Source organism: Pithys albifrons, chromosome 13, assembly GCF_047495875.1.
Source record: "Pithys albifrons albifrons isolate INPA30051 chromosome 13, PitAlb_v1, whole genome shotgun sequence".
NCBI classification, from domain to species: Eukaryota; Metazoa; Chordata; class Aves; order Passeriformes; family Thamnophilidae; genus Pithys; species Pithys albifrons.
In genome coordinates this window covers 2,462,726-2,487,500 of record NC_092470.1, presented here as the reverse complement: position 1 = coordinate 2,487,500, position 24,775 = coordinate 2,462,726, and the positions used below count along the sequence as shown (strand labels likewise).

General features: G+C 43.1%; 1 protein-coding gene across 3 annotated transcripts in view; it reads right to left on the bottom strand.

Moving 5' to 3' along the window:
• TJP1 (tight junction protein 1) overlaps positions 1-24,775 on the bottom strand; it is a 166,989-nt gene that overhangs the window by 98,966 nt on the left and 43,248 nt on the right. The gene's annotated exons all lie outside the window — the stretch shown is intronic.

Sequence of the window (24,775 nt, the reverse complement as noted above, 5' to 3'; positions counted from 1 at the left end):
TTCTTGAAGTGTCTGTTCATAATTTTTCTAAGTTTCCTAGGAAAACAAATCTGTTTTATCATCTTGTCTACCTGCAGCCTCTACCCAACTAACAGCAGATTGAAACACTGAAGAGTATCGAGGACAGGGGGCTGTGAACAATGAACAATTTAGAGAGTATTTTTATGGGGAAAGATATGGCAGTGAGAGGATTAGGGCATTAGAACACTAACTGACAGAAAATGACATGTCAGTATTTCTGCTGCTCCAGAAGAAGCTTTTTTCCAGCTTTGCAGAATATTTTGGTTTTATTCACTCCACTAGGGTCAAGAAAAAATAATTATATTTTCATCTCTTTTCCAAAACTGAGACAAACTGAATTGAAAACCTACACACACATACATGAATGCAAACTAAGGTGAAGGAGAGAACTCTGCTGTTCAGGAAGCCTGCCACAGGGCTCATTTCTTACTGCTGCAAAGGATATAATCCAGTGCCACGAAATAATGAAAGAGATGTAAAATAAGAACTGCTATTTTAACTGGTATCAGCAAAAAATTTCTTCATCTGTTTGCAGATAATGTGGAATCAGTTTTGTACTTTATAGCCCTAAGTGACAGACACAGTCATTCCTCAGTTCCTCATCACAAGTCTGACATTACTACCTTTAAATTCAAAAGTAAAATCCAGCTTTATATAGGAGTCTACCTACTTTGGAAAGTCCACACTAAGTTCAATTGTGTGCTGGCCAAAACGGGGCCCCAAATGCAATCTGCTCTAACTAGAGCCAGAAATCATTCCTGCCCAGTTCTGTGTGCAGGTCCTTGGCTGGCCCTGGGAGCAAGAACTGAACACTTGGGACCCACACCCTGAAATACCTCTGACAGCAGCAGCCAGGCAGGCACAGCCCACACAGCCCTTCCAAGGACTCTTGAAAAAACTATGAATAGTCTGTACAAACAAGTTAATTTAACATCTCTGTTATTTGAATAAATAGCAGATTGCTTCAACTTTAGGTGTAGTCTTAAGGTCACATATTTCAAAGAGTATTAGGAAAACAGAAAACTGAGGACAAAGTCTTGCATAAAACACACAGAATTTTTTGTGATAGAGCTGAAGGAACACTTATGCCCTTGCTAATAAATTGCTACCACCAGCAGACAGTGAATAGATCAGGGCTGCTCAACTGTGAAGATATCTGGATTATATGTAAGAGTTTTTAACAACTTGTTTACATAGCTCAGTCAGTATAGAGTTAAGAGAGGAGCCTCTCGTCAAGTAATTCAGCTGGACCTGTTCCTGCTGCTCCAATGCCAATAGAAGAGTTGCCCTAGAATTCAGGAAGAGCAGGACAGGATCCAAAGCTGTGCTGTGATCAGTTTTACTGTTTATATTAGTGCTGTAACTATCAGTCTCCAACTGGAGATGATGCTATTGATGGTAATGAGACTTATCAACACCAATTCCATTTGCAGCTTGGCCTTAATCCAAGGTGTCTACAGCAGTGAAGTAAATTACATTCAGGCAAATTAAAGAATCACTACACACTAATCAGATTTTAACTTCTATTCTCATCAAGAAGTTTCCATCAATGCAACTTTTTCTAATAGTTCTAGAAATTTACTCACTAAAGCAATCTTTTAAAAATCATACCTATAGATAAATACAAGCATAAAAATTCCTCTTGAAATGTTCTCTTCCCTCTGGTTCCAACCTGCCACATAGGTTTAGAAAAAAAGCTATTTATAAATTAGCCCAAAATCATTACTATCTTTTAATAGTGACACAGCTTATTAAACCAGTTTTGACAGTAAGTACTTTTCTATCACCACTTTGCAGTTCCTCCTGGTAAACTTTACCACAGAATCACAGAATGGTTGGGGTTGGAAGGGACCTCTGGAGATCATCCAGTCCAAACCCCCTCCTAAAGCAGGTTTAACCAGAGCAGTTTGCACAGGATCACATCTGGATGAGTTTATCTCAGAAAAGGTAACTCCACAGCCTCTCTGGGCAGCCTGTTCAGTGCTCAGTCACCCCCAAAGTAAAGGATTTATTCCTCATATTCATATGGAACTTCCTGTGTTTCACTTTGTGCCCGTTGTCCCCTGTCCTCTTGCTGGGCACCACTGAAAGGGGTCTGGCCCCATTTGGTGACACCCTCCCTCCAGATATTTGCATGCATTGGTGAGGTTTCCTCTCAGACATCTCAGGGCCAATCAGGCCCATCTCCCTCTGCCTTTCCTTGTAAGAGGATCATCTTTGTTGCCCTCCACTGGGCTCACTCCAGGAGTTCCAGGGGTCTCTGAACTGAGGAGCCCAGAACTGGACACAGCACTGCAGATGTGCCTCCCTAGGGCTGAAGGAGGGACAGGATCCCCTCCTTTGACCTGCTGCTAATGCTCTTCCCAGTGCACCCCAGGACACCTTCCTGGCCCCCAGGGCACACTGCTGGCTCATGGACAGCTTGTTGTCCACCAGGACCCCCAGGTCCTCCTCCCCAGAACTGTTTCCCAGCAGGTCAGCCCCCAGTCTCTGCTCATGCCTGGGGTTATTCCTCTCCAGGTGCAGGACCCTACTCTTGACTTTGTGGAACTTCATGAGGTTCCTCTCTGCCCAACTCTCCAGGCTGTCCAGGCCCTGCTGAATGGCAGCACAGCATCCTGCTGCACCAGCCAGTGTGCTGAGGGTACACTCTGTCCCTCCACCCAGGTCATGGCTCAGTGAGCTGCACTGATTCCTGGGGACACCGCTGGCCTCAGGCCCCCAGCTGGACCCTGTGCCCCTGGTCACAGCCTTACAAGCTCTGCCACTCAGCCAGTTCCCAATTCCCCTCACTGCCCACTCATGGAACCCACACTTCCTGAGCCATGGGGATGTGATGGGAGAGAATTTCAAATGCCTTGCTGAAGTCAAGACAGACAACACCCACTGCTCTTTCCTCCTCTACCCAGCCAGTCTTGCCATCACAGCAGGCTATCAGGTTGGTCAAACATGATTTCCCCTTGGTGAATGTATGTTGACCACTCCTGATAGCCTTTCTTCCTCCACATGCTTAGAGATGACATCCAGGATAGTTGTTCCATTCCAGGGATGGAGGTGAGACTGACTGGCCTGCAGTTTCCTGGGTCCTCCTTCTTGCCCTTTTTGAAGACTGGAATGACATCTGCTTTCCTCCTGTCCTCGGGCTCTCCTGTTCCCCATGACATTTCAAAAATTATGTAGAATGACTCAGCAACACCATTTGCCAGCTCCCTCAGCCCTCATGGGTGCATCTGACATTACTACCTTTAAATTCAAAAAGGTATGTCAAGTTTGTGTCAAGTTTGCCTAAATGTGTGTGTCTAGTTTGCCTAAATGATCTCTAACCCAATCTTCACTGACCAAGGTTAAGTCTTCTCTCCAAACTTTCTCTCTTGCCTCTGGGGTCAGGGATTCATGAGGAGTGGCCTTGGCAGTAGACAGTGGCATTCCAGAAAATTAGCTCAGTTGGTTAGAGCACAGTGCTAATTATGCCAATGTTGTGGGCTTGATTCACACAGAGGCCACTCACTTATGAGCTGGACTCCATGATCCTTGTGGGTCCCTTCCAGCTCAGAATCTCCTGTGATTCTGTGACCAAAAGCAAAGAGGTTTTCCCTGGTTTGCCATGGCAACTCCTGGCAGATCGTGCTCTTTAAGTAAAGGACATACAGTTTCCAAAACAAAGCTACGTTTTTATGCTGCATATTACCCTTAGTTTCATTAGATTGTGGACTCAAATTCACAGGGATCAAGTCACTGCTGCAAACAATTCATATTCTAATTCTCAGCTGGCCTCGTGCACCTTGTCTCCAACAGAGAGCAGAGCTGCTCAGAGCACAGTGCAGTGCTGTGTGGATCTGGATGGACTATTCCCTTGACAAGATCAAGGCATTTGTGCACATGACTGTGGGATGGATCTGCTCCTTGAACTTCTGCTGAAATGCCACACCCTGACTTCCACAGAAAACACTTTCTGGCTGGCTTACAGGAATACCAGGATAGACATCTTTGTATATTTTGATGTGCCTAAATCTTAGCTTGCCACAGAATACAAGTTTGCAATAATGAAGAGCATAGTCTGTTCTTGCCTTAAAAAGTGAAGTTTTATTTTTGATTGCGTTAAAAAATCTTTAGCATAACAAAGTTACACATTTCATAGGACTCCTACTCACCTCCTCAGCACCACATGCATCTTTCCCTTTATTTCATTTCTTGGCAGACCATCCTCTCCAGCTAAGAGGACATATTGTGTCCAAAACAGAACTGTCTTTGTACACCACATCACAAACTAACTTCTGAATTAGTATGAAAATCATGGCGTTGACAGCTTAGGGTTTCAATGATGGATTTTTATAACATTATGTAATTATTGCCACTAAATGAAACCTTCATTCTGGGTAACATTCTCAGAAACATTCAATCAGTTAACATGCATGTATACACTGCAAGCCCTAAGGACATAAAGTGTTAAAGAACATCATAATCTGTTCAGCTCCAACCCCACCCCTTTGGCATTAATTGCAAAGGAAGGTGAGATCTTTCACAGTAAGTAAACAGGGGATTCCCTACTGATTGAGAAACACTGAGGTGCTGAAAGCTGACATATTTGGCTCCATGCCACCACACCACGGCTTGGCAAATATGGAAAGCAGCAGCCACAGGATGCAGTACAGGTTCTAGTTCCATGTGTGACTCTCCTTCACTACTGAAGCACAAGTAAGCACCTAGTTTGTAGTTTTTACTCTCCTCTTCCCTTGATTTCCATGTTTTTCACACTATTTAGTTTGTGAATAAAGGTTGTTCTGTGGTCATAATGTAACTGTCTTACTAATTTTCTAACAAGGTAGAACACAGGATTACAAATATATAAAGCTCTCTGTTTTCTAGGACTGTGTTTTAGCTGCTTTTCCTGCTAAAAAAAATTAACAGAAGTGTCACCAAATTGACTGTTTAAGAAACAGTTAACTCTTCCACCCAGTCACTTTCTGCAACAAATTAGGAAGTTTTCAGATGCAGAGAATTTGTTTTCCAACAGTTCTTAAGACATGTCCTTAACCTGTCCAAGAGTTCATTTTTGTTTATCTGTGTTTAGTCCACTCCAGGAACAGAAAAGAGGTAAGCATTTTTCATGAGAACACCTGCCAAGGAGAACCACGGTCTGCTGGTACCAAACATACATCCAACATTTCCTCAGCACTTCCTAACCCCTGATTTCATCTTCCCTTCCCCCAAAGCTTGCTTTTTCCAGGGTTTTCTGTGCATAGTAATGTCTTACTCTAAGGACAATAAATTTTTGCATGCAATTATGCTAAAACCAAATCTGTGGCTTTGTTATTGAGTACTAAACATGCCACATGTTTAGAGGATCTTGATCCAAGACTCCAGAAAAAAGTCCTAAGTTTGGAGTATCTTCCTGTACAGACGTGAAGTTACTTTTACCTTGAACTAAATCTGTCTGATGTGAAGCCATACCTCTTTTTGAGCATCTACAATTTCTACTTGATATCTCTAGGCTAAATAAATTTTTAATATCAGTATTGAAGGAAGTCAGCATTACATTTTCCGAGGAATCTCAGAAACTTCCGTGAGAGGCACAGGCTGCTGATGAAGGTACAGAGGTTGGCCTGGGAGAAGTTCTCCAGGGACTGCTGCTGAGTGACAGTTCCAGAGGTGGTTATATAAGCACAGCACTGCCTGCACAACCTGCCTCCTGAGAAGGACCAGAGCTCTTCAGTTCTCTCCAGTCCCCCATTATTTTCTCCTTTATATTCTATTGCTGGCAAAACAGCTTTTCTACACTGAACAGTAATCATCAGACAACATCAACTTCATTACTTTTAGTAATAATTTGACATTGATACGACAGTTTATATTTTACAAGCACTTAAAAACCATTAAGACGTTAAATCACAGTGTTTGGGAAAATATATTAAATAAAGACAATGACAAAACTCTCTGTAGAAACTGAAAAGCACATTAAATGGAAAAATCTGAAAGACACTAAGACAATAGTTCCTTGTATTCTGAAAATGTTCTCTCCCTCTAGGACTGTTTAATTCCAAATGGCATCATTTAACAAAAAGGAAATGTGTGAGACTTGCAGTCACACTGCATAAAATAAGTTTACATAAATTGGAACTTCAGTAATCAAGCACTTTCTTAAGTCCATGGGGCTGGACTGAATCCTCACAGATTATTAGCACTTCCCATGCAGATACTAAAATATCTCCATATGCCTTGCTGTACTTGCAGGGATGCCTGAAGAGTCACTGCAGATGTTACCTGGGCAGCCCTCAGAGGAATGTTACACAGGCCCACACACAGTGTTCAATATCAGCACTGACTCCCAGCAGCTCCACAGCCCAATATGAAAGAATACAAGAATTTACAAAGAAGATGCAATAAAGTTACAAATCCTTAAAGTCTTTTGTGATGCTGAAAAGAAACCTGCTTAAGTGCTTGTGACTGATTTACTCATCAGTCGTGTGAAAAAGCTGTGATGGGTGAGAGGTGACTGTATAATAACATCAGAACATGGAATATAATTTAACTGAAGTGTCCTTAACCAGAATAGCTACTAATACCATACCAAGGCAATTTAACCCAAACTGCTGAAAGAACAAGTAGAAGTCCCAGTAGGAATATTTCCTGCATATCCAAAAGACTATTAACTTGGAGGATCCTTCAATGCCTTATTTTGCCAGCTGGGAAACCCCTTTGGTCAGAGAGAAGAGAGTGCCATTTTTCAGGGGCTGCCTGACAAACAGCTGAGAGAGAGAAATCTGAAGGGCCTGGACTTACCACACTGACATGGACTGAAATAGTGTTTTCTCCTCCACAGACTGATATTCTGATCCTCCTCCTGTGCTCTTCCTCATATAAATGAAAAAGCAAATCCATTTTGTCCCCACACACCCACATGTAAATAACTGCACATGGCACATAAAACACAACACATTTAACAATCACCATCTTATTCTGCCCTCACAAGGGAGCATCATCACTGCATCTACCCAAACACACCTCCCCATCACGTGACACTTGAACCAATAAAGCTCTGTGTTTACACCACTGAAACATCTCAACACAGTGAGAATCAGCCTTGCCTCCAACTGCCTACCATCCGAAGAGGAAGGAAACAAAAAAAAAATTAGAGGGAGCTCCAACCACTTGGACAAGTGGCACAGAAGGTGACAAATCCAGAAATAAAATTATTGGGTCATTTTAATGCCTTCACCAGGTTCCACTTCTTCACATGCAGATGACCTGCCTCCAAAGCCCTGACACCACAAAGCAAAGACAGAGTTGGCTTTCAACAAAGCTGCTTCTTCTCAAACAGGGCCACTGCCTGGCTTGGAGCTATGCTGCTGAATGCTCTTTAAATATGGAATGAGTTGCATGCCCTCACTAGAAATAGAAGCAGAAGAAATCTGCTGGAAGTGTGAAGTATTCATCAGGGAAATGTGGAAAAGCTATCATAGCAGTTTCTTTAAATGGCTTTGTGAATTTTATTCTTAAAGATCAATGAAATTACTTAGTAAACTTAACAACGGGTATAAGGAAAGCCAGTAGAGAAATCAGAAATCTTCATTTAAAAAAATAATTTTTCAAGGTTTTTTGGTATTAATGACTTCCAAGGCCCTGGAATTCCTTCTGCTTTTCTTCTCACTGATGGTCATTAGCACCAACTGCAGCAGAGTTGCCCCTAAATCATATTACTGGGAACTGATTCAGATCTAAGGTGCTACAGCAAGGCCTACAGACAAAGCATTCAGAATTCTTCATTTCAGTGCATTGCCTGTGGCAAGGGACAGGGTAGCAATGTGCCCAAAAGACAGCTATATTGACACTCTATTGTTTGGTAATTAATTCATTACAGTGTTAAAAATCCTCGTTTTTTGCAGCTTCGTGGATTTGGTCATCAGAGTAAAGTGCTACTTTCACCTGGAGTGATGCAGAAGAATAAGAATGTGGTGAAAGTGAAGAGTCAGAGGAGTCCCACCCTACAACAAAAAAACAGACTGCTGCCTTTATTCTGTACCACACAGTTCAAAATCTTTGCTGCAATATTGTATGTAACTTTATAGAAGAAAAAGAGGATGTATGATTTCTGAAGCATGGGATCATTGACTTTGCTAACAGGAAAATACATAACTTTAGTTCATGGTTTGGCATTTTTCAGTTTAAGCACCAAGAGGGAACATGGTTAAAAGAGTGGGAGGTAAAATGCTGAAAAATATGAAGTCTCTGATAAACTCAACTTAATCACAGGGTCAGTTTAGGGGCATTCCCTCTAATTTGATCCTCATTTCTCTCAAATAAACAAGCCTAATTACTTCTCTCCTTCAGGATAAATTGAGGGAATTATGGTACTTAATTTAAAGCTACTGTTTCATCTTAATAGTCCTTTGGTATGAAGAGACTTCAAAACTGTTAATATTTAGACTGTCAGAAAGCCAAAGGCTCCCTCAGACATTTAACAGCAGCACTCATTGATTCTCTTGTCATATTTCAAAAGCCAAAGCAGAGATGACTAGTTTAAATTTAAGACTCCCAGTGGAATAATGTCTTTCATCCATGCTACGATCTGAGTAGCTCTGCTATTATAAGCTGCTCAAAGTAGTCTCTGTAAAGAGAGCATGCTTTAGAAATGTCAGCATTAACCAGACTCTGAACTGATAGAATTTGGGGTTTAGTTATTCAAGGGTTTTCCTGTTCAATTAAAAGCACTGTAAAGCATTTTCAAAAACTATAAAATATACTTCTTATTTTTCTAGTGTATTTAAACACATATGTGTAGCAAGAAAAACTTTATAGATGTCTGACAACTGCCACTGTAAGAAAAATTTGCAATTTGCTCTCAGTAAAGGAATAGTAAAAAGTTTGTCTTTATTTCCATGGTCTTCGCATTCTTCACTTACACGGACACTTCCTCAGTCCACTTATCAATCAGACCTCTTTAAACACTGAAATGGCAGCTCTCCCCTCTGCTTTGGCTAAAATGTCTCTATTAAGGTTTGTTAAGTTTTCACACCAGCAATTTTGTACCTCCTTCCTTCTTGAAAAGAGCTCCCTGCAAGAAAACTCTCCTTAACCTCTCTTTGTCTACAAAAGCTTGGCAGGCATTAGACAGGAGGTGTGTTGAGAGCCTTCCTCTCACACTGACCACACTGTGTCCTTGTTTCCCATGCTGACCCTTCTGTGCCATCACTTGTCTCTCATCTTTTCCTGGAGTTGTAGGACCTCTGAGCAGAAACCACATTATCAGTCTGCATCCCTGGAGTCCTGCACAGTAATAACATCTGTCTGAATGATGGCACAGTCAAAATCTTACTGTCTCTTGCAGCTATTCAGAATTAAGTACAGTCTTCCTTCCAATTCTGCTATATTACTAGGGATTGCCTTGCAATAGCTGACTGTAAAGGTGGGCAGCGGCAAGACAGCCAGGAAAAACCCCAGCAGTAACCAGCAGGGCAGCTGCCTCCTTCGAGCCCCCACTCCCCCGTTCCGCCGAGCCAAGACTCCGGAGAAATCCCAAAAAAAGAAACCAAAAGAGACAAACCTGCCCCCACCCCAGCGATCAACAGTTAACTGCTTCTTTTGTTAACCGCTGTCCTGGGGAGTTAAGTGGCAGGGGAGAGAATTTACATAATAATCCCAAACTACAACAACTTCTTATTTTTCTAGTGTATTTAAACACATACGTGTAGCAAGAAAAACTTTATAGATGTCTGACAACTGCCACTGTAAGAAAAATTTGCAATTTGCTCTCAGTAAAGGAAGAGTAAAAAGTTTGTCTTTATTTCCATGGTCTTCACATTCTTCACTTACATGGACACTTCCTCAGTCCACTTATCAATCAGACCTCTTTAAACACTGAAATGGCAGCTCTCCCCTCTGCTTTGGCTAAAATGTCTCTATTAAGGTTTGTTAAGTTTTCACACCAGCAATTTTGTACCTCCTTCATTCTTGAAAAGAGCTCCCTGCAAGAAAACTCTCCTTAACTTCTCTTTGTCTACAAAAGCTTGGCAGGCATTAGGCAGGAGGTGTGTTGAGAGCTTTCCTCTCACACTGACCACACTGTGTCCTTGTTTCCCATGCTGACCCTTCTGTGCCATCACTTGTCTCTCATCTTTTCCTGGAGTTGTAGGACCTCTGAGCAGAAACCACATTATCAGTCTGCATCCCTGGAGTCCTGCACAGTAATAACATCTGTCTGAATGATGGCACAGTCAAAATCTTACTGCCTCTTGCAGCTATTCAGAATTAAGTAGTCTTCCTTCCAATTCTGCTATATTACTAGGGATTGCCTTGCAATAGCTGACTGTAAAAACACCATTATTCTTAACTGAAAATTAATTTATCTGCATGTGTTATGATTACAGCCAAGCTGCAGGAAAGGATTCTCTATCCTGCTTGCTCTGAAGCCTGGATGAATGGTCTTACACAGCTGTAAAACTCCCCACCTTAACCTTGACCTTGGCAGACCAGCTCACTGCAGAGTTAATGAGGGACGTGTCTACAAAGGACATCCTTTCCTGGATGCACAATCATGAGCTCAGCAAAACAAAGACAACAACTCTGCTGCAAACACTCGGCAGTCAGAGCCCACGTGCTCACAGAGCAGGCACAGCCAGTTCTTACCCACTCTCACTTGGAAATGATTCTTTACAGGTGAGATTTCAGTTTATGGTTTTAGAGTTGTTCAAATAAGAGAACCCATAATCCCCTCAAACCAAGTAAGTCAACAAATCCCCAAAGTCTTAGCCTTTCCAAAACAGAAATTTTAGGCAACAAAATGAATGGCAACAAAATGAATGGACTATTTCAGTCCAAATGGACAGGTTTAGAAGGTAATATATAGTTGAGATCTATCTAATGCAGCTTTAACCAGGTCCACAGTCACCTGCAGACACAAACACTTTTATCTGCACCTAAGCAATATTATCCAATTCTAAAAGTAATAAATGAGAGAGTATTGTCAGAACTTTTTACAAACTATGTCTCCACAGTTTTTTCATAGATTGGAGAGAACTTATATGATTTATAACTGAGTCAAAATACCTTGAAACCAGATTTTGAACTAAATTCTACAATTTCTGTGACTTTAGAAACTGTTTGTTCATTTTCTTTGCATTTATAATGTGGAATTTGAAGTCCCTAAGCAAATGCCAGTTATTTTAATATGTATTGAAAACATACTAAGGTTACACCAGTGCTTGCGTGTCTTTTCTACTTATAGTTGAGTATAAAAGAGTCATATGCACAATCTGAAAAAGCAGCAGTGTTGATAAATCCCTGGTTGTGTGTACCAGAAGAATAGCTCTTGGTCTGGTTTGGCATTTAAAGGCTGACTCCTTTTCACATGCCCCAACCCCCCCCACATTCTACTGCTAATACTCCACACAATAGGACTAATACCAGCCGATTAGAACATGCTCCAGTAGCATAATTCTCTAAAGAGAATGAACATCCTATAAGTTAAATGATGACACGAGGTTATATGAAATCCCAATGAGCTCAGCAGAAAAGCAGAAAGGCTTTAGAGATATGAAACTGTCAAAGCAGAGCGTTCATAAAGGGGTATGATTTCCTCTCTGCATTTCAGTCTCATTTTTAAAGAGCTTCCTACAGTAGCATTTGCAAATACATCTGTTTCTGCACACAAAAAGGCTAATTCCACACTGAAGGGCTTGCTCACCTGATGATGGAGTAAATGCATATCAGTCTCACAACCATCACAAATAAGGTTCTCATTTTTAGCCCTCTGGCCATTTAATCCTTGGAGGTTAAATCAGGCACAATGCTGTGATACTGTATTTAAATGGCTTTGCAACACACACCAAAGCTATTTCTTACACAATGAAGTGAACCTTCCTAAGGCAGTAATTCATGTTTGTTAATGAAAACCATCTAGAGACTGCTCTTTTATAATAGTGTCTGCTGTTTGCACCCTCCACTGTTTTACAAAGTGTATTTCTGTGTTTTCAGTTCTTCTGAGCTGTGCAATCTCCTGCCATTTAAAGAAATGGCTTCCAAGTCTGAAAACCCTTTGGGGTTGGACTGTGCCTGTAGATCCAGGACAACTCTGGCTGAGAGAAACAGTACTCTGCCACCTCCTTTGTCTCTCTCCAGTTCTGCAGCCTGGGGAGTAAACTGAGACTGGAGTAGATAGAGGAAAACACATCCAACATGTACTTCACAGCCCTGTGGAAGTTACCTGGAAATTACTGTATCATTTATGACAGTACTGCCTGGTCAAACCAGCTTTACAACAGGCACTGGGGAAAGAGTAAAACTCTTCTTCCACAAAGACCTGTTGCAGAACTGAATTTCTAACCTTACTATGAAAGATGATGTGAGTGTTGTAGATGAGTGTGTAGTGGACATGAGAGGAAATAGTCTAAACATGCACTTTGGACCCAGTGACCACTCATCTTTGGGAGATGAAGCTTGTGAATTGAACCTTGGCAGCTGAACTGGGAGTTGCCTGGCTGCACCTCCATCTCAGCGTAGTTGAGCTGCTCAAAATCACAGCATTTGCAGAACAGAAGCTGGATTTGCCTTTCACTCTTGCAAACAAGAGTTTTAGAAGCAGCAGAAATTTTTCAAAGAGGTGGTAATCTAAAGCCACTTCCACAACAATTGTTCTCACAAAGAGCGTCAGCAGCAAATTAGAGGAAGTCAAAGCAAAAGAAGGGGCACACAAGAATCTCTGGCTGCAACTGATTCTGCTACTTCTTTGTTTAATCATAATTCCAAGTGTCGGAAGTGGGTGTAGCAGGAAAAGCAAATAACAAGAAGCTGAATGACAGATTAAAGTCCTTTTTAATTTGGACTCAAAGTTTAACCATACTACCATGGAAAATGCTGTTGCACTCCCCGTAATTTTGATGCAAATTCTCCCAGCATATGGTTAGAAAAATTATTATTTTTAGCATAACAATCAGGGATAGCTGCAACAGCCTTGCAATTTTTTGTTGTAATGGAATTCTGTTTTCCATCTGTCTGAAAGGATAATTTTCTGTGCAGTCACCCCCTAAACTGAGGAGCAAGAAATGAAAAGGAACAAAAAGGAAAAAAAGAGAAAGGGAATAAAAATCACTTACAACTGCTATTATATTTGTAAAACACAGGGGTAAAACACAACTACAAAATCACAAACAGGAAGTATGCAATGAAATGTACCTGTATGTTTAAAGAATCTTTCAGATGTTTTTGAAATCAAAGTATCCAGAGGAAAACCCCTGTTCTCTCTCTTAAATACACAGTCACTTGTGAATAAAAAGTCTTGAGAATAAAAAGTTTCTACCCTTGAGTTTATGCAAGTCAGAATGATTTGAGTAAATCTGCCAAATGGATCAAGAACTAGAATCTTTCTTGGGATGTAACTGGCAATGCAAAATGCACAACTTGGCCCATCTTCTCACTGGGCCTCAGTCAGGATATGTTCATTATGGAATAAATAAAAGTAACTCTTTTGGTGCCAGTGGAATTAACCAGTGTAAAATTATCATTGCTATGTTCTTGTGTCAGAAGTCAACATAGCAAGACTGTACAATAATAATCACAAATTAATTTGTGTGCTTACTAATTAATCTGCAGAGAGCAAACACTTCCTCCTGCTCTGGGCTGGGAACCATCCTGTGAATTCTGCCACAGGCCAGAGAGGGCCCAGCAGAGCTGAGGTGATGCTGCACTCCTGGAGGGGCAGCAGCTTCACCAAGAACTGCAACACAACAGGACTCTTCTGGTGGGCTCATCAGAAGGAAAACACTGTCCAAAAGCAAAGGAATGACTCTTCTCTTGTTTGCACGTGGCTCACATGAATACCATGAGCACAGCAAGTGCAAAGCGTTTTTAAATAGAGATGCTACACTGTGTCTCTGCAGAACTCTGAACTAAGTCCTGGAAAATAAAATGCATTCTTTCAGCATGGAGTAGTGTGCAGAGATTCATCAGTCTGAGTGAACTTTGAGGAGCTATATGACTGACACAGATCCCTTTGCCTACACAAGGATGATGGTAACACTGTGGCTGAAATTTAGCCCTAACAGAAGCCCCCAATGGAATTGTACCTGGATTAGCACTACCATGGGTGTGACCTGCTTTCAGTCAAAGCACAGCTTCATTTGAAATGGATTGTTCACTAATAATTATGGAAATAATTATGAAAACTAAGCTACAATCACCACACGCTTTCCCCCAGTATTTACATTCTTCACTTGCTCTCATTTATAAATCAATGTACAAAGCAAACCAAGTGATCCCCTCCCTATAAGCTCTGCATTGGGAAGTACTGCAGAGCAGTGAGAATCACAGAAGGGCACCTCAAGGATCACCTGCTCCAACCCAGGCTGACAACACTCTGAAAGAGAACAGTTTGAAAAGAGAGATTGTTGCTACCGTCGAGAAAGCTGTAGAAAAGCCGCAGAGAACAACAGTGAGTTCATACACTCCCAAAGCTGCTGATCAGGGAAACTGTCAAACCCACTTTTGTTCATGTAAACAGAGGAAGACTGTTCCTATAACAAACTTGCCCCAATGTGCCCTGCAGGGATTCATGTTGCAATTCTTTATCAATTCCTGCCAGGCATTATTCTGCCAGCTCGTAATCCTATAGCAGGAGAAATCTGCATAAAAAATGCTCAGGAAAGAAAAAGTGCAAAGGCTCATCTTTCTTCATGCCATGCATGCCAAAGCACTAGGAAAGCATTTTGTAAATATGTAATTGATAATAAAGTGGAATCTGATTTTTTAATTTGCTGGCTGCAATATACTAAAGAGGCTGGATTTGAAGTCTTTGTGAGGGTGACTTAAACAGCTTCATAGCCACTTCTCAGTTACTGTGTGGCACTGCAGCAATAAGCAAAAAAGTTGGGAGTGCTCTGGAGGAAGCTGGAGGGAGCATCAGTAAGGTTTTGAACAAAGACAGGGGCTCAAGAAGTGTAGGATAGTTATGCTTCTCATTTTCCCAAGGAACATGTTTGTTATTAGGTACTAAGGATCAATTGGCTATGGCAGATGCAACAATATATGAAAAAAGCATATTTATTCTCTTATGCATTTCAATTCCTTGGAAAGTAAACACTCCTGCTTTCACATGCACATGTGCATCCACACAGTTCTGCATTTCTCAACACAGTCTGAGCCCACTCTGCCATGGGAAACACCACATGGTCTGGGGGAAAGAGGATGAAAGAATTGCTGAAGTCAGCCCAACTCCTGTGAAAATTCTCTGCCCCATTAACCTTACAGCAGTGGCAGGTTATTTTTATAGTAAGTTCATTGAATGAATTAGAGTGAAAAGTATGCATTTCCTGTTCATACATTTAGAACATTTCAAGACAGGATTTTTTTTTTTCTCTGCTAAGGTCATTCAAGCACAGCATCTATCCAGAAAGGAATCTCAACTCTGGCTGTCCTAATCAAAGCTTCACCAGAAATTCCAAAAGACAGTTTGCAATGACAGCACTTGAAGTTATATATCCCACTGCATTATATGGACACATTTACTTTGATAGAAGCAACAAGATTTCTGTTCATCTGAGTGGCCAACAGCTCAGAGTCCCAGTGCACATCACTGACACGTGGTGTCCTTCAGGGGGCTGTACTGGAACCAGTGTAATTTATTATCTTCTCTAATGACACAGACAAAGGGATGCCATCCAGAGGGACCTGGAGAACATGGAGAAGTGACCCCATGGGAATCTCATGAAGTTTAATAACAACACAAAATGCAAGGTCCTGTACCTATGTCTGGACAACCTCCAGTATCCATCCATGCTGAGAAGGCCTTGGGATGCTGATGGATGAGAGGCTGGAAATGACCCAGCAATGTGCACCTGGAGCCCAGAAAGACAATTGTGTATCCTGGGCTGCATCCAAAGCAGTGTGGGCAGCAGGTGAGGGAGAGGATTCTGCCCCTCTGCTCTGCTCTGGTGACACCCCACCTGCAGTGCTGCATCCAGCTCTGTGGTCCCCAGCACAGGAAGGACATGGACCTGGTGGAGCAAGTCCAGAGGAGGTCACCAGGATGGTTAGAGGGATGGAACACCTTTCCCACAAGGAAAGACTGAGAGAATAGGGCTTATTCGGCCTGAAGAAAAGGCTTCAGGGTGATCTAATTGTGGCCTTCCAGTACATGAAGGGGGCCTAGAAGAAAGATGGAGAGAGACTATTTACAAGGGCATGGAGTGACAGGACAAGGGACAATGGTTTCAAACTGAAGGAGGGTAGGTTTAGATTAGATATAGGGAAGAAATACATTACTGTGAGGGTGGTGAGGGACTGGTACAGGTTGCCCAGAGAAGCTGTGGCTGCCCCATCCCTGGGAGTGTCCAAGGTCAGGTTGGATGGGGTTCTGAACAATCTGGTCTAGTAAAGGTGTCCCTGCCCATAGCAGGGGGTTGAAACTAGAATGATCTTTATGCTCCCTTCCAACTCAAACCATTCTACAATTCTGTGACCATTAAAAGTATATCAAAACTGAAACCTCTAAAAACAACTATTTCCCATCTCTTAGTCTACTGTAGTTCACAAAATGCAGACAGACAATTATCAAGAATATCCAAACAGTGGAAACAGCCTTGCCCCAGACAAGTTGCAAGCTACAATTCTCCACATCCACTTTACATGCAGAGCAAGAGGTTGACAAGTGAATCAATTAGTGTCTGACAACTGCATTTAGTCCCAAACATGTGCCATCATCTCATTCTGTAAATGTCATCTGCAAACTGTTTCTTCTCCCACCAGGCCCTGTGCAAAGAAATTACTGCTAGGATTGCAGGAAACCATGTATGGCATTTATCCTCGAGAGAATATGGAGGAAAGGGTAGAGCAGGAATCTTACACTTCTTACACAGAAAATGAAGAGCAAGACAGTGGCTGAGCATTTCCACAAACACTGACCTGTGGCAAAGCCACCAAAATCTTCGGATTTTTATTGTCCAGAATGCTATATATGTCTGTGGAACTCCATGGGATGTGCCTATGGAACTGGGGGATTACACCATGAAGAGAGAATGGGAGGGCAATGAGAGAAGAAGGAAAGGAAAAGAACAGGAGAGGACACACCTAAATTTTCTGCTATGTGTGTACTGGAATACTTAAACTAAAACCAAAACTGTTTGTGCATAACTAACAATAATAATGGATGTATTAACTACTGCCAAACATATGAAATGATAATTGTTATCCTGCATGAAAATGAGTAAAGGAAGTCTAAAGCTTTTCACTTTGTTCAGTTAACTGGAAGAGTTAAATCCATTTCTTCCTTTCACAACTTTTGAGCATTTGCTACTTCTTATGCAAGTGGGAAAGGCAGTTATATTAAAATATCATTCCCACCCAAGTTCAAGCCCCAGAACCTGAAAGTTTGCCAGTTTTATTTTGTTCATCACTGGAAAATAGTACTGCACAAAATTTTCCAGGATTGGTCTGCCACTCCTATGTACTTTTCTCCATTCAAATATTTTCTCAGAACATCTTTTGTTATGTATTTTTACATCTTTCAGCTTGGTGAAAGTTTATTCTGCAGACAACTAGCTCAGGCCATGTTGAACTGCACAATTTATATCCCAAGTATAAATACTGCTATTGTTTGCAGTTGAAGATATAAATAATGCAAAAAAAAAAGCTACTAAGTATGCATAAAGTTTGATCCCCTAAGCCCAAAAGATTTTAAATTTTCATAAATCACAGCAAGTATATTTTTGCTATCAGAGTTGTTGGAAAAGTCATTCACTGTTTCCTTTAAACTACCCAGGATTACCTTGACTATCTATTTGCATGAAAGGTCAGCAGGGAGAAGGTGCAGTTGTTACTAGAAATGCTCACGGTCATGATCTAGGAAGTCAGTTTTTCCCCCAGGTCAACACTGGATAGGGCAGTAAGGCCCTGCTTTCAATCAGATAAAGGAAAAAGTGTCTTGGAAATGCATGGCCATGGAAACCCAGTGCATATGTGTTTGTGTTCCCATGCATACAACAGTAATTTTTAAAAACTGAAGAGTTATCTGATGCTTAATATTTTCCTGAAGTCATAAATGCTCTATACAGTTGTCCCACACCATTAAACAGTGACAATTTTGCAGCCTAGAGGTAGCTCCTTTTCAGTGATGGGTGAACTGATTTTTGTGTTTTTTCCTTGTATAATTCATAAGTTAGCATGACCAGAGTGTTGGATTGCAAAAGTAGGACATCTGTCACCATGGGGAAGCAGTGGGGGAGTACACAGTATGGTTCTGACAGCTGTGGGCTTGTTTGTGGTCACTAGAAAGGTGCCTACTTGGGTTTTTTCCTCTACTTCAGCATTCCAGAAATTTGGCTCTGTCATCTTCCAAATTTCTTCTACAGAATATAACCTTCCTGATTTCTAGCCAGTCATATTCTTTCCCAGCTTGCACACCAGAACCTTTCTTTGAGTTCCCAGGACCCACCTAAGCAGAGTGAGTGCCCTCCCAGCCATGCCTGTCCAGCAGATACTGCCACAGCTCCAGTTACACAACCACTGCAGAGAACAGGAGCTGACTTCATTGATTTCTGTACCGAGATGTTCTCCAAGTTTGCTGCTAACACAGGCAAATACAGACCGAGCTGCAGAGGCACAACAGAGCAAGTACAGAGGCACGAAGGAAAGCACCACATGGGACAAAGTGATCACACACAAGCACCCAGGTGAAATGAAATAGAACCGGACAGATGTGTTTAAGGGACTCCTTACCACAGGAATATCCTGCTACTTACAGCAGTTCTCTCTGAGATTTCTCAGTGCAATCAGCAGAAGCAGTGATGCAGATTTTGTTAATGCCCCGTGTATCTTTTTAGTCTCTCTTGACGCTCGTATCTTATTACTGCCAACCACTTTCTGGCTCTGCAAATGCAGTGGGGAATCATCAAAATATATCCTTTGCTTCCTCTAGGACATTCATGTCCATGTTTGTTTCCAGTTCAGAAGTACTGCTGCATTCACTGTATTACACAGGGATCAGGAGCAAAGGACTCCAGCCCAGGACACAGTTGCTTCCTCAGCTGATGTGGCAGCTTCGTTTGTGACCATAAACAGTGACACAGACTATTTACCTGCTCTCTAGAGTGTTCCAGAATGTAGTTATAGTTTACTAGATTCAGCTGCATAGCACGTGCTCAAAATTTGCACAAAATTGCTCTGTTTTCTGGTACAGGAAGACCACAGAGCCTGTATTTCAACGTGCACTGCAAGCCACAGCAGGGCCCTCTTCCAGAGCTGGTGGGACAATGGCAGGACATGAGGACAGGAACAGGGCCAGGACAAACCACTGATGTGCCATGCTCAGGGTCCACCCAGCTCCTGCCAGCCCTCAGTGGGGCAGGGTGTGGGACACACTGCAGGGACAGCCAGGACATGGGACAGGGGCAGGGCAGTGGCACACACTGCAGGGACAGTGGGACACTGCAGGGACAGCCAGCCCATAGGACAGGGGTCAGGGCAGTGACACACTCCAGGGACAGTGGGACACACTACAGGAACAGCCAGCCCATGGGACAAGGGGCGGGGCAGTGCCACACATTGCAGGGACAGCCAGGCCATGGAACAGGGCAGTGACACACTGCAGGGACAGCCAGCACATGGGACAGGGGTCAGGGCAGTGACACACTGCAGGGACAGTGGGACACACTACAGGAACAGCCAGCCCATGGGACAAGGGGCGGGGCAGTGCCACACATTGCAGGGACAGCCAGGCCATGGAACAGGGGCAGGGCAGTGACACACACTGCAGGGACAGTGGGACACTGCAGGGACAGCCAGCCCATAGGACAGGGGTCAGGGCAGTGACACACTGCAGGGACAGTGGGACACACTACAGGGACAGCCAGCCCATGGGACAAGGGGCGGGGCAGTGCCACACATTGCAGGGACAGCCAGGCCATGGAACAGGGCAGTGACACAATGCAGGGACAGCCAGCACATGGGACAGGGGTCAGGGCAGTGACACACTGCAGGGACAGTGGGACACACTGCAGGGACAGCCAGCCCATGGGACAGGGGGCAGGACAGTGCCACACACTGCAGGGACAGCTAGCCCATGGAACAGGGCAGTGACACAATGCAGGGACAGCCAGCACATGGGACAGGGGCAGGGCAGTGACACAATGCAGGGACAGCCAGCACATGGGACAGGGGCAGGGCAGTGACACACTGCAGGGACAGACAGGCCATGGGACAGGGCAGTGACACAATGCAGGGACAGCCAGCACATGGGACAGGGGCAGGGCAGTGACACAATGCAGGGACAGACAGGCCATGGGACAGGGGCAGGACAGTGACACACTGCAGGGACAGCCAGCCCATGGAACAGGGCAGTGACACAATGCAGGGACAGCCAGCACATGGGACAGGGGCAGGACAGTGACACACTGCAGGGACAGCCAGCCCATGGGACAGGGGCAGGGCAGTGACACACTGCAGAGACAGTGGAACACACTGCAGGGACAGCCAGCCCATGGGACAGGGGGCAGGACAGTGACACACTGCAGGGACAGACAGGCCATGGGACAGGGGGCAGGGCAGTGACACACTGCAGAGACAGTGGAACACACTGCAGGAACAGCCAGCCCATGGGACAGGGGGCAGGGCAGTGACACAATGCAGGGACAGACAGGCCATGGGACAGGGGCAGGACAGTGACACACTGCAGGGACAGCCAGCCCATGGAACAGGGCAGTGACACAATGCAGGGACAGCCAGCACATGGGACAGGGGCAGGACAGTGACACACTGCAGGGACAGCCAGCCCATGGGACAGGGGCAGGGCAGTGACACACTGCAGAGACAGTGGAACACACTGCAGGGACAGCCAGCCCATGGGACAGGGGGCAGGACAGTGACACACTGCAGGGACAGACAGGCCATGGGACAGGGGGCAGGGCAGTGACACACTGCAGAGACAGTGGAACACACTGCAGGAACAGCCAGCCCATGGGACAGGGGGCAGGGCAGTGACACAATGCAGGGACAGACAGGCCATGGAACAGGGACAGGGCAGTGACACAATGCAGGGACAGTGGAACACACTGCAGGGACAGCCAGCCCATGGGACAGGGGCAGGCAGGAGATGGGGAGGGGCTTTGAGGAGCTTCCCTCACCAAAGGGCTGGCACAAGGGTGTAGGACAAACCCTTCTGCTGGCCTGAGTATGAGCATTAATTTAAGCTCAGGGATCTGGTGTATTGCAGTTTCTAAGACTCTGTTTCCTTGGGCATTTTCTCACCTTTACTATTTAAACTGAGAAATATGTAATATTCCAGAAAAAAACTCCTCTCAGGCAACTATCTTCTACACCAGCATTTCAAGTATGACATTTGAGTGAGAAAGTCCACTGAACCTCTATATTTTTCTATTCCACCTTTTTCCAGGAAGTGTTCTTGCTTCCCTCTGTCTTTTTTCATCAATAACAAAATAAATACTTCAACAATGCACCAAAACCAAATTTCTCCCACTGCTGGAACTCAGCTTTGAATCAGATGTTTACATGTCAGTGAAAGGGAAAGAGCTTCCTCATACCACAACATGCATAAATTATTTCTACTGTTATATTCTACCAGCTGTGTAGCTTCTTTTCTGCTATTATCAATGCTTTTAACACTATCTTGTAGGAGATCTTCTCCACTTCTGTAAGATTTTTGGTCCCTTAGAAGAGGACTGAAGATAGGAACCAGAAATACCTGGTGTTAAAGAAAACACATCAAAAATGGGGAAATTCAACAGTGAGAAAATTAGCAGAGATGTTAAGAAACTTCTTGATGATGTTTCTTATTTTCCAAAATAATTACACACCTCCCCCTACAGGAATCCTAATTGTTCTGCCTACACTAAACTAAAAGCCCTTTTACTTTAAGTAGTACATGACTGAGCAAAGGACACTGTCCCATGGAGATGCAGTATTTCCATGTACTCCAATGCAGTCATTCTCTAAGAGCATCACCCAGCTTCCAAATCTGTGACCTCTAAGGATGTTCTCCCTCTCTTCAAAATATTCTAGGCTGAAGGTCTGAATACAACCATTCTATCATCTTGTTTACTGTTAAATCAAAACAGCAGGGGATAAAAAATGCTTTAATGTCACTTTTAAGGAAAGATTTCTACTCTCTGCTTGATTAGCCTGCTGATTGCTACAGTAACAGGGAATGTTTTGTAATATAACCAGACAGGGAATCCATGCCACTCACAACATTCACATGAGAGAGTTCCACTCACATATTTCAGTGCATTACACTCCAAACCCCAGCATCAATACAGGCTTGCCCTACACACCTGCCTGGATTCTGAGCACCCAGGAATGCAGCTAACTTGGGCAGATTGGTCCTGTGAAAGCAGATTGTGGTCAGCTGCTACTAAAGGCTCACTGCAGAACTCAAGGTGCCTACAGTAGGTCACAGAACAGGTTCTCAAACAGTCCAAATCACTGCATCCATTTGATGTATCACCAGGATACAGCTGAGGGACTGGTCCTTCCAGTACCAAGCCAGCATGACATTCACTGGAAAGTCAGAGGGATTGTGGAGTGCAGGTCCTCAGTGACACATCTGTGTATGGAACAGCCTGCTAAGGATTTTTAGTGAAACACTAATTTCAAACACTAACATGAGTCAACCATTAAATATTACTGGCTGGAGTCACAATTGGGTTTTTTTTTAATAATATGGAAATGATGCATGCAAGAGGTTGGGGTTAGGGTTATGGTTTGCTTACCTTACCATACAGCTTCAGATTTCACATATTTTTATCTCACCAACTGTAGCAATATTTAAACATAATTTGTTTAATATTCTAAACCTCTCCAAGTTTAAAAATACATTTTCTGTTTTACGGAAACATATGAACACAAAAATGAAAAATTATTTTAACCTGAATGCTGAAGGAGTACTTTTTTTCCTTCTCAAATGCTAACTAGCTACATGTTTATCATCCACAGTAATCAACAGACCAGAATGTGTTTTCAGTCAATGAACCATAAAGTGAAAAGTCTAAATAGAACTTGCTGTTTTGGCCTGTAAGTCTGACCACAGAAAATGACATTTAAATAACCAGAGAAACACAGAATTAGGGGCTGCAAGAGATGTCAAGAGAATGTCCAGCCCATCAGGGCTTGACTGACAGCCTAAAGGACAATTCACCCAGGCCAAGGTCCATTCCTTTCTCCCAGGGAGCCATTAGGAGCAAGCTGGGAGTCACAGGAATTGTTCTGGAGGTGCTGCTCTGCCCACTACCATCTTTGCTGGGAACCCACATCCCTCATGTGATCACAGCAAATCACCTGGCGAGGATGAATGGTAAGAACCAGGTGAGGCCGAGGAGCAAAATCCATGACAAGGTTCTGTGTGATTTAGCCCTCCCTCTCTCTCTCTCTGTCCAGACAAACACAGCTAAACCTCCCAGAGGCGTTTTTCAGACTTGTTTTCAAAAATCTCCAAAACACAGCCTTGAGCACGTGCACCTCAGCAAAACCCACAGTTCATGACTTTGCTTAAATGTGAGAGGGGGATTGAAGGCAAAATGTTGAATTTTGCGCTGACCTGTGTCTGTCACTTCTGCTGCAAACAAAGCACTTTACATCTCTGCCCCTACAGCCAGTGGACCTCAGGAACAATGGGTGCTCTTTATGTTTCAGCAGCTTTTTACCTATTTGAAAACTGAGGTCTGTTCTCTTTTTCCCTTTTCTAGGTTTAGCAAAGCCTGTCTGGCATTTTTTTTCTAAACATACCATATTTGCTGTACACTAAAGTATCTGTTTTCTTCCTAAGGGCAGAACCAAAAAGCAAGTACATAACTCCTGACCTCAGAGGAGGTCTCATTAATACATCTGATACTGAAAAGCCTATGAATATATTGCAGAACAATGTTTGCTTTTTTTTGAAACAACATCACAGTGTTGACACACTCAGTTTGCAGCAAACCACAATTCCCCATTCATCCTTTGCATTATTGCTGCCAACCAGTTATTCTTCATTTTATGTTTTGCATCTGATTTACTCTTTGCTTTTGCATTTACTGAATTACATCTTATTGATTTCAGATTATTTCTTCAATTAATCAAGATCATTCCAAATTCCAGCCTCTCAAAGGATTTAGAAACAGTTTCAGCTTGTTATCATTCAGATGTTTTATAAGCACACTCTCTGCTCCCTTAAAGTGTGCAGGGAAACTGTCCTCACAGGGATGGAAGGCCTTTGAGCCCCTCTGAGCTGTTCCCCTTTCTCACAGCTCTGTGCTGAACATGTTGTTTTGAACAGTTGGACAGTGGATTCCTTTTCTGACCTCATGTTATGTCGAGTGGTGTTCAAAGTCAGACGTACAACACCACTTGGACTTTCCCTCATCTACAAAGCTACTTAACTACTGAAAAAAGGAAGGCACTTGGCTTGATATAATTTGTACATAACAAAGGTACATTCAATGTTTTTACCACCTTATTATTCTCAAGATGGTTGTTCAAAAGTTTGGTCAAGTATATTGCTGCTATAAGTGAAAGTCCTTTGTCTAAAATTCCTCAGCTCTTCCTTTTCTCCTGTCTAAAAGGACATGCTGGATTATGTGCATCTCAAAGCACTGGGACCTCTCCCCCTCATCCTCTGTAGGTTTTCAAAGATAATTGCTAATGCTTCAGAAATTCCTTCAGATACTTCTGTAAGTGGTCTAGGAAGAATTCCATCAGGAACTGCCAACTCGAATATATCCAACTTATCTAAACATAGTTTAAGCCATTCCCTTTCTGTTCTAAACTGCCTCGTAGCCTT